The sequence below is a fragment of the Scardinius erythrophthalmus genome, assembly GCF_964197995.2.
Source record: "Scardinius erythrophthalmus genome assembly, chromosome: 23".
NCBI classification, from domain to species: Eukaryota; Metazoa; Chordata; class Actinopteri; order Cypriniformes; family Leuciscidae; genus Scardinius; species Scardinius erythrophthalmus.
In genome coordinates, this window is record NC_138243.1 from 25379854 (window position 1) to 25396651 (window position 16798).

At 38.6% G+C, this 16798-nt stretch overlaps 1 pseudogene across 1 annotated transcript; it reads left to right on the forward strand.

The window, feature by feature from the left end:
* Positions 1–7309: 7309 nt before the first annotated feature.
* On the forward strand, positions 7310–8374 carry LOC308684049 (trace amine-associated receptor 13c-like; annotated as a pseudogene). Its single transcript has one exon. The product of its transcript is annotated as a trace amine-associated receptor 13c-like (transcript).
* The last annotated feature ends 8424 nt before the right edge of the window (positions 8375–16798 follow it).

The window sequence follows — 16798 nt, forward strand, 5'->3', positions numbered from 1 at the left end:
GAAAGGAAAAATTCCCGCGCGACAGAGAATAATACGGGCGGCCAGCAGCGCGGGCCAGCACCGACAACAGCGCGTAACGGGAAATAGGAAACAGAGCGGATCAGCCGGTCTGAGTCAAACACTTCACCCTGAGTATAGTACCAGAATAGCGCCAGCATATGAACGTAGTCTGCACACGAGAAATGGGCAGAGCATACATGTCACTTATGCTGACAGTATTTTTGCCTGTAGGGCAGGAACTTCCAGGTTATAAAACCTCACGAATGTTGACGGGGAGGCCCAGCCCGCCGCCATACAAATACCATGATTAGAAATTCCGCTGGACCAGGCCCACGACGAGGCCATGCCTCTAGTGGAGTGGGCTCTGATGCCCAGAGGGCACTGCAGGTGTCTGGAGGCATAAGCTGCTGCTATTGCGTCCACTATCCACCTGGACAAGCTCTGCTTCGAGGCGGCAAGACCCTTGGTGCGTCCGCCGAAGGAAACAAAGAGCTGCTCTGAACGCCTGAAAGCGGCGGAGCGCGTGATGTAAACTCTCAGCGCCCGGACAGGGCATAGGAGGTTATCACTGTGCCCACTATCGGATGCTGGCAGAGCCGAGAGGGAAATGATTTGTGCCCTAAACGGGGTTCCAATCGCTTTGGGGATGTAACCGTGTCTCGGTCTGAGAATGACTTTCGAGTCATTCGGCCCGAACTCAAGACATGCAGGGCTAACAGATAGCGCGTGCAAATCACCCACTCGTTTGACTGAAGACAGAGCTATCAGAAAAAACGGTTTTAAGCGACAGATACTTTAGATCCGCGGATTCAAGCGGTTCAAAAGGAAAAGCCTCTAGGGCCGCTAGGACCAAGGACAGTCCCACGAGGGAACCGAGGGGGGCCGCGGGGGATTCATCCGTCTAGCTCGTCTGAGGAAGCGGATAATGAGCTCATTCCTTCCCATTGCCCGGCCGCGCGTCGTCTCAGCGAACGCTGCAATAGCGGCCACATATACTTTGAGCGTGGAAGGGGATCTGCCCTTTTCCAACAGCTCTTGTAAGAAGGAGAGCACCCGCGGTTACCCCGCATGTGCGCAGATCCAAGTTTTTAGTAGCGCACCATTTAGAAAACACCGACCATTTAGACGCGTAGAGCCGTCTCGTGGAGGGGGCTCTCGACTGTGTGATCGTGTTCACGACCCCTTCTGACAGGTCAACAGGTATCCGTTGATCACCCATGCATGCAGCAACCAGCGCTCTGGATGGGGATGCCAGATCGATCCACCGGCTTGGGAGAGGAGATCCTTTCTCACCGGGATCGGCCATGGGGGTGAGTGCGACAGCCTCACTAGCTCTGGGTACCAAGTTTGGTTTTCCCATCGCGTGGCTATAAGCAGCACTGAGTGGTGCGTTTCTCTGATCCTCGAAATGACCTGTGGCAACAGGGAGATCGGAGGAAAAGCATACAGCGGGAGGCTGGGCCATGTCTGGGACAGCGCGTCCTCGCTCTTCGAATAAAACTTCGGGCATTGAGCATTGTCTTTCGACGCAAAGAGGTCGATTTCTGCTCTGCCGAATAGGCGCCAGAGAAACTGGACTGTCTGGGGGTGCAGAGACCATTCTCCCGGGGGAATGTTGTCCCTGGACAGTCTGTCTGGACCGACATTCAGGTGGCCCGGCACGTGCGCGGCTCTCAGCGAGCCCAGCGAGCGGTAAGCCCACACGAGAATGCGTTCTGTCAGCCTGCACAGATTCCTGGATCTGACACCGCACTGTCGGTTCACATAGGATACCACGGACGTGTTGTCCGAGCGGACTAGCACATGGTGATCCCGTATGAATGGGAGGAAGCGCCTGAGCGCATTCTCGACCGCTATCATCTCCAAACAGTTTATGTGGAGGCATTTTTCCCGGTCTGACCATAGGCCAAAAGCCGGTTTGCCCTCGAACAGAGCGCCCCAGCCTGAGGTGGAAGCATCCGTCGAGATAACTTTGCGGTGTGAGATAGCTCCCATTGTCACTCCCCGCTGGTACCAGTCGGCCGCTAACCAGGGCTTCAGAGCTGAAACGCAGCTCTGAGACACTCTGATGCGAACACCGCCGGAAGCCCATGCTCATGCTCTGACGTTCTATAGCCCTTTTGCACAGAAGTGTAGCTATTTCTGCTCGAAGTAGATGTGCTACTTCCACATTCACTCTGGTCTCGATACGCGCTTGAAAGCGCGGAGTGCGGCGAGCGAACTGCAGAGTATAGCCCTGTTTTACTGTGCTTAGCACCCGTTCTGATGCGCCTGGAATAGCTTCCCACGCTTTTGCGTGTGCAGCCAGGGGCAGAATGGCCTCCGGGCTCCGATCGCCGCGCATCGCGGGCTCGAGAGTTCGAAACGGAGGGGCGCGCGCGGTGCGCGCGCTCTTGGTGCTTAGATACGGCGGATCGCACGCAGCGATAGCTGGCCGTTTTACACACAGTGTCCCGGTGGCTTTAGACGGGGAACATATAGTGTGAGGCGCGCGATGGTGGCGTTGGGGGCGAAAATGTTCGTTAGTATGTGTGAGCACTCGAGGACGGGCACAGGACTTACATTTCAGGGGCGGGTGCGGCGGGCGCGATCTTGGTGCTTAGATACGGCGGATCGCACGCAGCGATAGCTGGCCGTTTTACACACAGTGTCCCGGTGGCTTTGGACGGGGAACATATAGTGTGAGGCGCGACGCACGATGTCGGCGTCGGGGCGAAAATGTTAGTTAGTATGTGTGAGCGCTCGAGGGCGGGCACAGGACTTACATTCAAAACATGACCGGTCGTGCGAGGCCGTGTGACAGAGCGGGCAGTGAGTAGGTGTGGGCACGGAGAAGTGGACACGTGACCTACTTCTAACACTAAAGCGGCTTTTGCCTGCTTCATGAGAGTGGGCTCTGTGAGAGACACGGGATGTATAGTGCTTGTGTACAGGGGTGAGCACAGAAACGTGGGCACATTCACTGTACTAGAAACACATACGGCGTCAGCCGTGCAACCAGACATTATGCTCTTTTGAAATTTCTCTGGGTTGCCGTGAGAACGGCGGATGCGCGCAGGCGAGCGGGTAGATATACCGGCTCGTTGACTGCGAGGTAAACAGCTGCAGTAGCCGTGGCAACGGGGACTGACAGTCCGTGAAGCTTCGACGGTGGTCCAGCCGCAGAGCTGCGGGGCTTAACTGTCTTTTCTTCTCTCATGTTTAGACGCTCATAAATACTCGAGCACCCTGAGAAGGTGTGGTGCGAGAGGCGGGTTCGCTTTCTGTAAGTAAGAAAGACTGGCCGCGAGCTCGGAGAAGCAAGCAGCATAAATTTTTATCTGCCCCCGAGAGCTGGGATCGAACGAGGATGTCCCGCACGAAAGCGTATGATTCTGCCACTGAGCCACAGGGGCAAACACATTAGCTTTCAGTTAGCGCGAGCATATAAAAAGCGACCTCATGTGTCGCGTCGGCGTTTGTTTGCAGGCGTGCGTGTGTTTAAAACAGGCTCGTTTACTGCAATAGTAATATTTCCAGTCGCCTGAACTTAAGAGGGGACTGAGAAATGTGTGAGAATTGGCGGTTGTCCAGCCATAGCGAGACTAACACACTTTCTTCTCTTTTCGCCGGTGAGTGAGGCGCGCACGCTGAACGCTGCTCGTGACCGTCCGCTTCGTCATCCCTTGAACGGCGCAATCTGCGCGGCCCAACGAGGGAGAGAGCGGGCTTGCTTTCTGTATGTAAGAAAAACTGGCCGCGAGCTCGGAGAAGCGAACAGCATAAATTTTTAACTGCCGCGAGAGCGGGGACCAAACCCGGGTCTCTAGCTTGACAGTCTAGGATTCCGCCACTGAGCCACAGGGGAGAATACATTAGTACTCGGTTAGCGTCATCATGTCTTGTGACAGCGTTTGCTTGCAGGCGAGCGTGTATTTATAACAGGCTCGTATACTGCAATAGTAACAATTCCAGTCGCCTGAACTTAAGAGGGGACTGAGAAATGTGTGAGAAATGGAGGTTATAGTCCAGGCCACAGCGGGACGAAAACACTCTGTTCCCCTTTCACCTGTGAGTGACGCGCGAGGACGGAGTAGCTTTCTTGTAACGTAAAGAGAGCTCCAAGACCGTCCGCTCCTGCCATCCCTTGTGAGCGGCGCAGTTTGCGCGGCTCGAACAGAGGGAGAGGAAACTCGCTCCGAGACCGTCCGCTTCTGCCATCCCTTGTGAGCGGCGTAGTTGCACGGCTCGAACAGAGGGAGAGTACGGGTATCACATTCGCCTCATCTCCTGACGCGGCGGCGGCGCGGGCGAGAGCCGGCGGTTGAGCGGCCGGGAGGGAGAGAGAGCTCGAGGGAGAGGTTCCGGCGAGCTCCTCAGTCACAACAGTCTCCGGTGGTCGCTGCGAGCGGCGCTTCTTATTGCGCGGCCCGGCAGGGACAGGCGGAGCGACAGCTTGGTCGAAAGCTTCAAGTCGAGCCCGCAGGGTCGACATTGAAAGCTCTTCGCACTCGGAGAGTGCGGTGGCGGCGTGCCCGCGGCCCAGGCGGAGAGCGCAGAGAGGTGGCGGTCTCCGTTGCTGAGCGGGGCGCGGCACGAGCCACAGGAGCTCTTTAGACTACACACAGTAACAGTAATAATGTAAAGGATATGTCGCCGGATAGCGTAGCAGGCACGGATGGCTGAAGGCGGCGAAGATGGCCGGCTTCCTCAGGCGCTGTCCTAAGCTTGCTGGTCGCTGGTTTCAACGGCGGCGGCTCTCAAGATCCAGCGATGCGAAGAGCGTCGCTGAAGACAAGAAAATCAGAATTTTAGCCTGTGAGCGCTGAATATATACACGCTGGCCACACCCATTCTGACGGTTAGAAGGGTGTGGAGGGCGCAAAGCGCCCTCATTGGTTGCCGCGTTCAGAGCGCTCACCGATAGGCTTAAGCAGTTGCCACCGAGCAGCCAATGAGCATGCTTATACAGCCTGCCTAGGTCTGTCGGCTGCTGCACTGCGTTGACAATGAATACAAAATTAAGGATAATTTTTTGGCTTCAGATCTCGAAGAAAGAAGACTTTCCCGGTGCGTAAGCTAACCTTACGCAATACGAGAGACCTCTCGTAAGAGAACCCTTAATGCGCTCCGGCCTGTTCATTTGCACAACAACAGTGCCTTGTGGCTCAAGAATGCAAACCTTTGAATAGGTTCCAAGTAGTTACTGTATCAGTATCAGGCCCAATACTGAGCTCATGTACTCGTACTTGTAAAAATGCTCCGGTGTTGATCAGTAGCTGTCAGTGAGAGAGATCATTTTATTTGGCTGTACAGTTTAGGGAATCGGTGCAGAGGAATGAAAATGAATGTGACGAAAGCAAGCAAATGACAAAGTTAAGAAGCCACACACAGATTTTACATAATCTTATCTGAGTATTCTGATACACAAATATTTGTGTAATAACATGGTCATCTGGAATGAAGAAAGTAAAGATTTCCTCTCATGCAGGCATAGAAAATACATGCTAGCTGGCTGTGGTCTGTGCAGTGTTTTTGCAGTGTTTCAGAATCGACTCAAAAGAGCGATTAATTTGTGAATTGAGCATCACTCATGTCCAAAAAAAAAAAAAGAGACAGCGCGCTTGGAATAAACTACACATTTAACAAAATATTGCATTAAAATAAAGTAACAATAGGAACGTCGCCCAACGTAGCAAAGTAAAAGTACAGTTTTTTCATTAGAAATGTACTCGAATTAAAATAAAAGTACCATCATTTAAATCTACTCTTAGAAGTACAATTTTGTAAATGTAACAAAGTAAGACATATTGCTTGTCTATTTCTATAGCAACCAGCTTCTAACTGAAGCTTCTAAACTTTCACCCGCTTATCGGAAACTGTCGTTGGACCGATTGGAGAGGCCTTACACAGGTTTGCATAAAATTCTGTTTGTTTTCCACTGTCTATTTTCATACATTTTGAGGAAAACTGAATCTGTTTTTGAGTGAGAGGAGAAAATATACTGTATGCAGAAAACAGCATATGTCTGGTGTCTATATTTAGGCAGAATACACATAGATTTTTCTACAAATGTAATTCAAACGGATTGGTTCACATAAATTTAAACACAAATTTTCTTTCTTATTCTAAAATGAACTGCATTACCACATTAACTACAGTAAATCAAAGGCTATCACTAATATTTTAATCTATTGCCTATTTTTATTTTATAAGTGATGCACTATGATGCACAAATGTTACACTACTTGAAATTTAACAAAGGTTATTTTTATTCTAAGGAATAAAAAATGTCAAGAATTTTCAATATCAATATTCAAAATTCAACCTTGGTTTAAACTTTGAAAACATAACGGTTAAAATCAAGCATTTTACAAAATTGATGAACCCTGCATATACCGTGCTATGCATAAGTTTAGACACCCATGCTAAAGTTGACTAAAAAGAGGAATAAAAAAAATCATCTTTTGGAAATTGAACTTAATGCCTTAATTTAAAAAATTAGGAAAAATCCAACCTTTAAGGACACCAATTTTCTTTGTGAATGAATAATGTATCGATATCGATACGATACTATGCATCCTGATAAAGTTCCCTTGGCCTTTGGAATTAAAATAGCCCCACATCATCACATAGCCTTCACTATAACTAGAGATTGGCATGGGGTACTTTCCATAAGATCATCTCTCTATGCAAATCAAACTAGCTATTAGGCTAACTGAAATAAAACCATGCCAATCTCTAGGTATGGTGAAGGGTATGTGATGATGTGGGGCTATTTTAATTCCAAAGACCAAGGGACATTATCAGGATGCATAGTATCCTAAAAAAATAAATAAATAAAAATACTTAAAAATAAAAATATGCCTGCCTCTATGGGAATTTAACATAGGGGTGTCCAAACTTATGCACCCTGTATTTTAAGGAAGAACATTTATTTATTTACGATACATAATTCATTCACAAAGAAAATTGGTGTCCTTAAAGGATGTTTTTTTCCTATTTTTTTTTAATTAAGGCATTAAGTTCAGTTTCCAAAAGATGATTTTTTTATTCCTCTTTTTAGTCAACTTAAGTATGGGTGTCTAAACTTATGCATAGCATATCTGGGGCATCATGAAATAATTAAAGAAATGTACATTTTTGGTAGTAATTTAAGTAATTGGGCACACATTCAGCGGTGCACAAGGAAGGACTACAAAACCTCTTGCATCTTAGCTTTAATCCACATTGAAAAATATGCAATGCATTAAGAAAATAATTTTGTCATTATACATCATCACCAGTGGGCGGTAGATAGGTTGGTCAGGCTGAGCTAGACACTGTATAAATGAAAGGACAGTAAGGAGAAAAGAACAAACTAGTAACAGGAGGAGATTCACTCATGGCCTATGAGACAGAGGATCATGAGACTCAATACTGCTTTCCTGCAATCAACTCATCATGTATCAAGGGGAAACGCTCCAGACATGAATACAATATCATTTACCTGCTCATATCATTGCTGTCAGCATGGACTGTGTTTCTGAACCTGCTGGTGATCATCTCCATCTCTCACTTCAAGAAGCTTCACACTCCCACAAACCTGATTATTCTCTCTCTGGCTGTGACCGACCTGCTTACTGGACTTATTGTGATACCCATAGAGGGCATCAAGCAAACTGAGATGTGTTGGTACTTTGGAGACACTTATTGCGGATTGTTTATAATTATCGTTAGGTTGCTCCTTTCTACATCTCTCAGTAATTTAGTTTTAATTGCTGTTGATCGTTATGTGGCTGTGTGTCACCCATTACTGTACCCACAGAAAATAACCATAACTAAAACTTTAATAAGCATCTGTCTCTGCTGGTTTTGCTGTTTAGGTTACAACATTGGTTGTGTAACTAGTATCGGATATTTTAAAATATCATACAAAACATGTTATGGTCAGTGCATGGTTATGAATAGTCTTGCTTGGACATTCACTAATTTTACCTGTTTCTTCCTATTTCCTTGTGTTGTGATCATTACTGTATATTTGAGGATATTTTATGTTGTACAATGTCAAGTGAAAGTTATAAACTCTCTGATGAAAGTTGGTAAATGTGAAATGGAAAGCTCAGTAAGGAGGAAATCTGAGAGTAAAGCTGCTCTGACATTAGGAATCATTGTGACAGTTTATCTGCTGTGCTGGATTCCATTCTATATCTGTTCTCTAATTGAAACCACTGCAATTTCTTCCACTACAATGACATTTCTAACATGGACTTTGTTTATTAGCTGTGGTCTAAATCCTCTTATCTATGCTTTATTTTACCACTGGTTTAGAATATCAGTTAAACACATCTTGACTCTTAAAATATTTCAGCCAGCATCCTCTCTGATGGAAATCTTTACAGATTATCATTCATGATTGTGGTGGTGGAGGATTTATTTATTTAATTTTTTGCACTTAAAGCACAACCTCTGTTTTCCATCCACAAAAAAATGCACAAATACAACACGTGATTTCAGGAGTTGCTAGGCCGTTCACTTTCCATTCACTTTCAGTGTCCAGAAAAAAAAGATGCAATGAACAGAAATGGTGACTGAGGCTGCCAATATCTCTTCTGTGTTCTAAGAAAGTATCACATGTATTCTTCACAGAGAATTGATCCCAAAGTCCAATTAGAAAGTAAATCCAACATGTAAACAGTGTGAGAGAAATATTTCTTATAAATGCATAAATGTATTTAATTAAATACTGAAAAGTATCAGTACAAAATAGTTCAGTATAGTAAAAATTGACTGCTTTAACCAGTTTATGTGTTTTATGTATTTGAATGCTTATTAAAGTATGAAAACATTACATAATCTGCATGCTAGCATCAAACTCTTTAAAAATCAAATGAGTAGTCTCCTGTGCTCTTCGCATGAAGAGCGGCTGCTTATGTAGGCTGGTATACATAGTGTCTTAATTACATATGTATAAAAGCATCACATGTACACTGAACAAAATTATAAACGCATCACTTTTATTTTTGCCCCCATTTTTCATGAGCTGAACTCAAAGAACTAAGACTTTTTCTATGTACACAAAAGGCCTATTTCTCTCAAATAATGTTCACAAATCTGTCTAAATCTGTGTTAGTGAGCACTTCTCCTTTGCAGAGATAATCCATCCACCTCACAGATGTGGCATATCAAGATGCTGATTAGACAGCATGATTATTGCACAGGTGTGCCTTAGGCTGGCCACAATAAAAGGCCACTTTAAAATGTGCAGTTTTATCACACAGCACAATGTCATAGATGTCGCAAGTTTTGAGAGAGCGTGCAATTTTCATGCTGACTGCAGGAATGTCCACCAGAGCTGTTTCCCGTGAACTGAATGTTCATTTCTCTACCATAAGCCGTTTCCATGCGTTTCAGTGAATTTGGCAGTACATCCAACCAGCCTCATAACCGCAGGCCACGTGTAACCACACCAGCCCAGGACTTCCACATCCTCATGATGAGAGGATCATGAGACTCAATACTGCTTTCCTGCCTTCCTGCCATCAACTCATCGTGTATCAAGGGAAAAAGCTCTAGACATGAATACAGTATCATGGATGTGTTTTTTTATTGCTGTATAAGTATGACAACATATTCAAGCTTTCAAGATAAAGCCAAGCACAAATTATATATTTAGCAGATAAACGCTGAACTTAATATATACGATAATTATTCACCACATGATGTCAAATACATTAGACAACTCACAATGCTTGTCTTGTTGTCAATAACTCCGCCTCTCACTTCCGGTTCTGTGGCTGGGGTTCTGAAACTGGTGGTGCTGAGGGTCTGCAGCGGGATATGTCTCTAATGAATGAATGGCTCGATGACTCACTCATAAAGACAGTGACTTACCACCACCTACTGGAGATTTCAATTTAACATTAAAAAGTTTCACTTCATTTTTACCATCATTGCATATTTATTGAACATTGATTTATTTAAAGCATTATTTATTTTATAAAGGTAAAAAAAAAATGAACTGGAAAAATCAATTACAGGGGGCAAATATTGTCCCTTAATAGAAAAGGTGTGACTGCAGTCTAAGTGGAAGAGAGGGGACAGAATATAGTTAAAAGGGGGTATGTCACTCTAAAAAGAAATTGGAGAACCACTGAACTAAGGAAAAGGGATATGTAGAATTGCACAAAATGCTACTGCAAAAGAGTGCAATGTGAATACAGCCTGTGACCTTAATTTAAATTTCTCATAAGATTAACTGAATTGGCCTCGAGAGAAAAATTATAATGACATTTTTAGTCTAAAGACTACATATAAATAGCTACCAAAATTAATGTCGGTAACTGCAGTTTGACTAAAAGTAATGACTAAAGTTGACAAAAAATGCAATAACTTTTCTTCAACTAAAACTAGACTAAAACTAATGTGCAGCATCCACCTGGATGATGTGACAGCAGGCATATTGTGCCAGAACGCCCACCACACATCAGCTTACTGGTAGAGAGGAGACAGTGATAAAGCCAATCAGTATACAGTATGGGGATGATTAGGAGGCCATGATGGACAGAGGCCAAGAGGCAAATTTGGCCAGGATGCCGGGGTTACACCCCTACTTTTTTTCGAAGGACATCCTGGTATTTTTAATGACCACAGAGAGTCAGGACCTCGGTTTAACATCTCATCCGAAGGACATAATAAAGGTATATTTAAGCAATGTATTATTACACTGCAATAAAGGTATAATTACATTGCAATAAAGGTATAATTACACATTTATTATTACACTGTAATAAAGTTATAATTACACAATGTATTATTACACTGTAATAAAAGTATAATTAGATATTTATTATAAAATTGTAATAAAGGTATAATTACACAATGCATTATTACACTGTAATACATGTATACTTACACTGTAATAAAGTTATAATTACACATTCATTATTACATCATAATAAAGGCATTGTTACACAATGTATTATTACACTGTAATCACTGATCTATATAGAATGACATTATATAATTAATTATAATACATTAATATAATATAATATAATATAATATAATATATAATATATAATGTCATTATATAGATCAGTGACTGTAATACATGTATAATTACACTGTAATAAAGTTATAATCACACATTTATTATTACACTGTAATAACTTTATTATTAGACTGTAAACAGAGGACTTCAGTGGTAGCAACTCGATCGCTCTAGCTGTTTGCGGGTTTCCTTGGTAACGTAGCTGTTACGCTTAGAATTGTGACAGTTTTCCCTTAATGACTGTGGGCGGGGTGCTGAACCAGGGAACGCAGAGATTAATGCATTATGACGTCTGATAATTCCATGTAGCCTGGATGTCTCTGTGTAGTCTTGCTAATTATTCAATATCATATGCCATGTAGTTGCCAGGAGATGAAAAATAATTCAAGTGGAATAAAAATATTTGGTGATGAACGAGACAGAGCTGAGCTCCGGCAGGGTGTGTTGTGGACCTGTGGACCTGGCCTAATTTTACCTCTGATTAGAGTGTATTTATACCTTTATTACAGAGTAATAATACATTGTGTAATTATACCTTTATTACAGTGTAATAATACATTGTGTCATTATGCCTTTATTACAGTGTAATAATACATTGTGTTATTATACCTTTATTACAGTGTAATGATACATTGTGCTATTATACCTTTATTACAATGTAATAATACATTGTGTAATTATACATTTATCACAGTGTAATAATACAGTGTGTAATAATACATTTATCACAGTGTAATAATACATTGTGTCATTATGCCTTTATTACAGTGTAATAATACAGTACATTGTGGTATTATGCCTTTATTACAGTGCCATAATACATTGTGCTATTATACCTTTATTGCAGTGTAATAATACATTGTGTTATTATACATTTATTACAATGTAATACATTGTGAAATTATACTTTCATTAAAATATAATTCATTGTGAAATTATACCTTTATTACAGTGTAATAATACACTGTGCTATTATACCTTTATTACAGTGTAATAACACATTGTGGTATTATACCTTTATTACAGTGTAATGATACATTGTCTTATACCTTTATTACAATGTAATAATACACTGTGTTATTATACCTTTATTACAGTGTAATAAGACATTGTCTTATAATACCTTTATTACAGTGTAATAATACATTGTGTTATTATACATTTATTACAATGTAATAATATGTGTTATTAAACCTTTATTACAGTATAATAATACATTGTGAAATTATACCTTTATTACAATGTAATAATACATTGTGTAATTATACATTTATTACAATGTAATAATACATTGTGCTATTATACATTTATCACAGTGTAATAATACATTGTATAATTATGCCTTCATTACAGTGCCATAATACATTGTGTAATTATACCTTTATTACAGTGTAATAATACATTGTGAAATAATACCTTTATTACAATGTAATAATACATTGTGTAATTATACATTTATTACAATGTAATAATACATTGTGCTATTATACATTTATCACAGTGTAATAATACATTGTATAATTATACCTTCATTACAGTGCCATAATACATTGTGTAATTATACCTTTTATTACAGTGTAATAATACATTGTGTCATTATGCCTTTATTACAGTGCCATAATACATTGTCAGGGTTTCCGCGGGGTTGTAAAAGGTAGTAAAAGGTAGTAAATTAAATTATGCCAAATTAAGGCCAGTAAAAAGTAGTAAAAAGTAGTAAACGTCATCTGACGAGGTAGTAAATTTTCGAAGCCCCATCTCTATATCATGGGTGTCCAAACTACGGCCCGCGGGCCGCAGTTCCAGTTTTTATTGGCCCGCAGCCAGGGTCCGAAATTAACACCCGCCAAGCGCCAAGTGCGGTTAGATTTTCCGTTTGGCGAGTAAATCTCAAAAGGCTATCCGCCACACTGGCGGGTGAATGTTCATCATACCAAAATAGTAATAAAAAAATATTACAATTGCCTTTTGTAATGTTATGATGCCTGGACATTGTTTCAAATCTCCTGCGAATCTAGAGCGAGCGAGCAAGCAAAAGCGCGCATGCAAACCGTGTAGTAGCGAGCGCACGGCAGAGAGGGAGAGACCTTGCGTCTCTCTCTCTCTCTCTCTCTCTCTCTCGCTCTCTCTATCTCTCTCACAGTGGTGACGCGTTCATATAAACGGCACCTAAACGCTGTAAAAAAAAATATTATGACATTTTAATTGTTTATTAATAAACAAGTGTTTCTGTGTCAGCTGCAAAGATGAAGTTGACACTGACTCGCGATCTTCGCAGTAGTGAACGCGCCGAATAAAAATGCATTTCTTACGGATTAGCCTATAGCCTATTTTATTTAGTTTTGAATGGTTCTGTTTAAAAGTAGAAATTTCAAGCTTTCTGTAGATAATAGATATAGGATATTTCTAATTTGTTTAGGTCTGTGAGGCGAGTAGCCTAGACTACCTATACGCTGAGTTTCGGTTCATGTCTGAACGTGTTGTGATTATACAAAATAATGAAACATGGATTAAAATAAGATAAAATTAATACAAAACGAAATTCGTTTCAAAGAGAGGCTTTGTGTTTTCTGTTTGATGTCTCTGTGAAAGTTTTAAAAGCATCCTTAATGGAGAACGAACGGTTAGGCTACATAACATGTTTTTTTCCTCAAATGCAAACAAGAAATAAAAGACAAAATACTTTTTAAAAAGACAAACCATCAATTTTTTGGGGAAAAAATATGGATTTATAGCTTTTGAAAAAAAATCTGGATGGATTTATAGCGTTTTGAAAAAAAAATCTGGATGGAAAGATATTTCATGTCTTGTCACTTTACTTAACACTTAACACTGCTACAGTTGAAGTTTGAAGCCGTGTTGGTAGTAAACATTTTGTGATGGTAGTAAAATAGGTGGTAAAAAGGTAGTAAATTCAATTTAAGAATCTCTGTATAAACCCTGATTGTGTAATTATACCTTTATTACAGTGTAATAATACATTGTGTCATTATGCCTTTATTACAGTGCCATAAAACATTGTGCCATTATGCCTTTATTACAGTGCCATAATACATTGTGTAATTATACCTTTATTACAGTGTAATAATACATTGTGTCATTATGCCTTTATTACAGTGCCATAATACATTGTGTAATTATACCTTTATTACAGTGTAATAATACATTGTGTTATTATACCTTTGTTACAATGTAATAATACATTGTGTAATTATACATTTATCAAAGTGTAATAATACATTGTGTCATTATGCCTTTATTACAGTGTAATAATACATTGTGTTATTATACATTTATTACAATGTAATATTACATTGTGAAATTATACTTTTATTAAAATATAATAATTCATTGTGAAATTATACCTCTATTACAGTGTAATAATACACTGTGCTATTATAACTTTATTAGAGTGTAATAACACATTGTGGTATTATACCTTTATTACAGTGTAATAATACATTGTGCTATTATACCTTTATTACAGTGTAATAATACATGGTGGTATTATACATTTATTACAATGTAATAATACATTGTGAAATTATACTTTTATTAAAATATAATTATTTGTGAAATTATACCTTTATTACAATGTAATAATACATTGTGTAATTATACCTTTATTACAGTGTAAAAATGCATTGTGTTATTATACATTTATTACAATATAATAATACATTGTGAAATTATACCTTTATGACAATGTAATACATTGTGAAATTATACCTTTATTACAATGTAATAATACATTGTGCTATTATACCTTTATTACAGTGTAATAATACATTGTGTTATTATACCTTTATTACAGTGTAATAATACATTGTGTTATTATACCTTTATTACAGTGTAATAATACATTCTTATTATACATTTATTACAGTCCTATAATACATTGTGTAATTCTACCTTTTTACAGTGCCATAATACATTGTGGTATTATACCTTTATTACAGTGTAATAATACATTGTGTTATTATACATTTATTACAATGTAATAATGCATTGTGTTATTATACCTTTATTACAGTGTAATGATACATTGTCTTATAATACCTTTATTACAGTGTAATAATACATTGTCTTATAATACCTTTATTACAGTGTAATAATACATTGTGTTATTATACATTTATTACAAAGTAATAATACATTGTCTTATAATACCTTTATTACAGTGTAATAATACATTGTGTTATTATACATGTATTACAATGTAATAATACATTGTGTAATTATACCTTTATTACAGTGTAATAATAAATTGTGTTATTATACATTTATTACAATGTAATAATACATTGTGTTATTATACCTTTATTACAGTGTAATAATACATTGTCTTATAATACCTTTATTACAGTGTAATAATACATTGTGTTATTATACATTTATTACAGTATAATAATACATTGTCTTATAATAACTTTATTACAATGTACTAATACATTGTGAAATTATACCTTTATTACAATGTAATAATATATTGTGCTATTATACCTTTATGACAATGAAATACATTGTGCTATTATACATTTATCACAGTGTAATAATAAATTGTGTAATTATACCTTCATTACAGTGCCATAATACATTGTGTAATTATACCTTTATCACAGTGTAATAATACACTGTGCTATTATACCTTTATTACAGTGTAATAACACATTGTGGTATTATACCTTTATTACAGTGTAATGATGCATGTCTTATACCTTTATTACAGTGTAATAATACATTGGGTTATTATACATTTATTACAGTGTAATAATACATTGTGTTATTATAAATTTATTACAGTCCCATGATACATTGTGTTATTCTACCTTTTTACAGTGCCATAATACATTGTGAAATTATACCTTTATTACAGTGTAATAATACACTGTGCTATTATACCTTTATTACAGTATAATAACACATTGTGGTATTATACCTTTATTACAGTGTAATGATACATTTTCTTATTATACCTTTATTACAGTGTAATAATACATTCTTATTATACATTTATTACAGTCCCATAATACATTGTGTGATTCTACCTTTTTACAGTGCCATAATACTTTGTGAAATTATACCTTTATTACAGTGTAATAATATACTGTGCTATTATACCTTTATTACAGTGTAATAACACTTTGTGGTATTATACCTTTATTACAGTGTAATAATACATTGTGTTATTATACATTTATTACAATGTAATAATACATTGTGTTATTATACATTTATTACAATGTAATAATACACTGTGCTATTATACCTTTATTACAGTGTAATAACACATTGTGGTATTATACCTTTATTACAGTGTAATGATACATTGTCTTATTATACCTTTATTACAGTGTAATAATAAACTGTGTTATTATACCTTTATTACAGTGTAATAATACATTGTCTTATAATACCTTTATTACAGTGTAATAATACATTGTGTTATTATACATTTATTACAATGTAATAATACATTGTGTTATTATACCTTTATTACAGTGTAATAATACACTCTGCTATTATACCTTTATTACAATGTAATAACACATTGTGGTATTATACCTTTATTACAGTCTAATAATACATTGTGTTATTATACATTTATTACAATGTAATAATACATTTTCTTATAACACATTTATTACAGTGCAATAATACACTGTGTTATTATACATTTATTACAATGTAATAATAGATTGTGTTATTATACCTTTATTACAGTGTAATGATACATTGTCTTATAATACCTTTATTACAGTGTAATAATACATTGTCTTATAATAC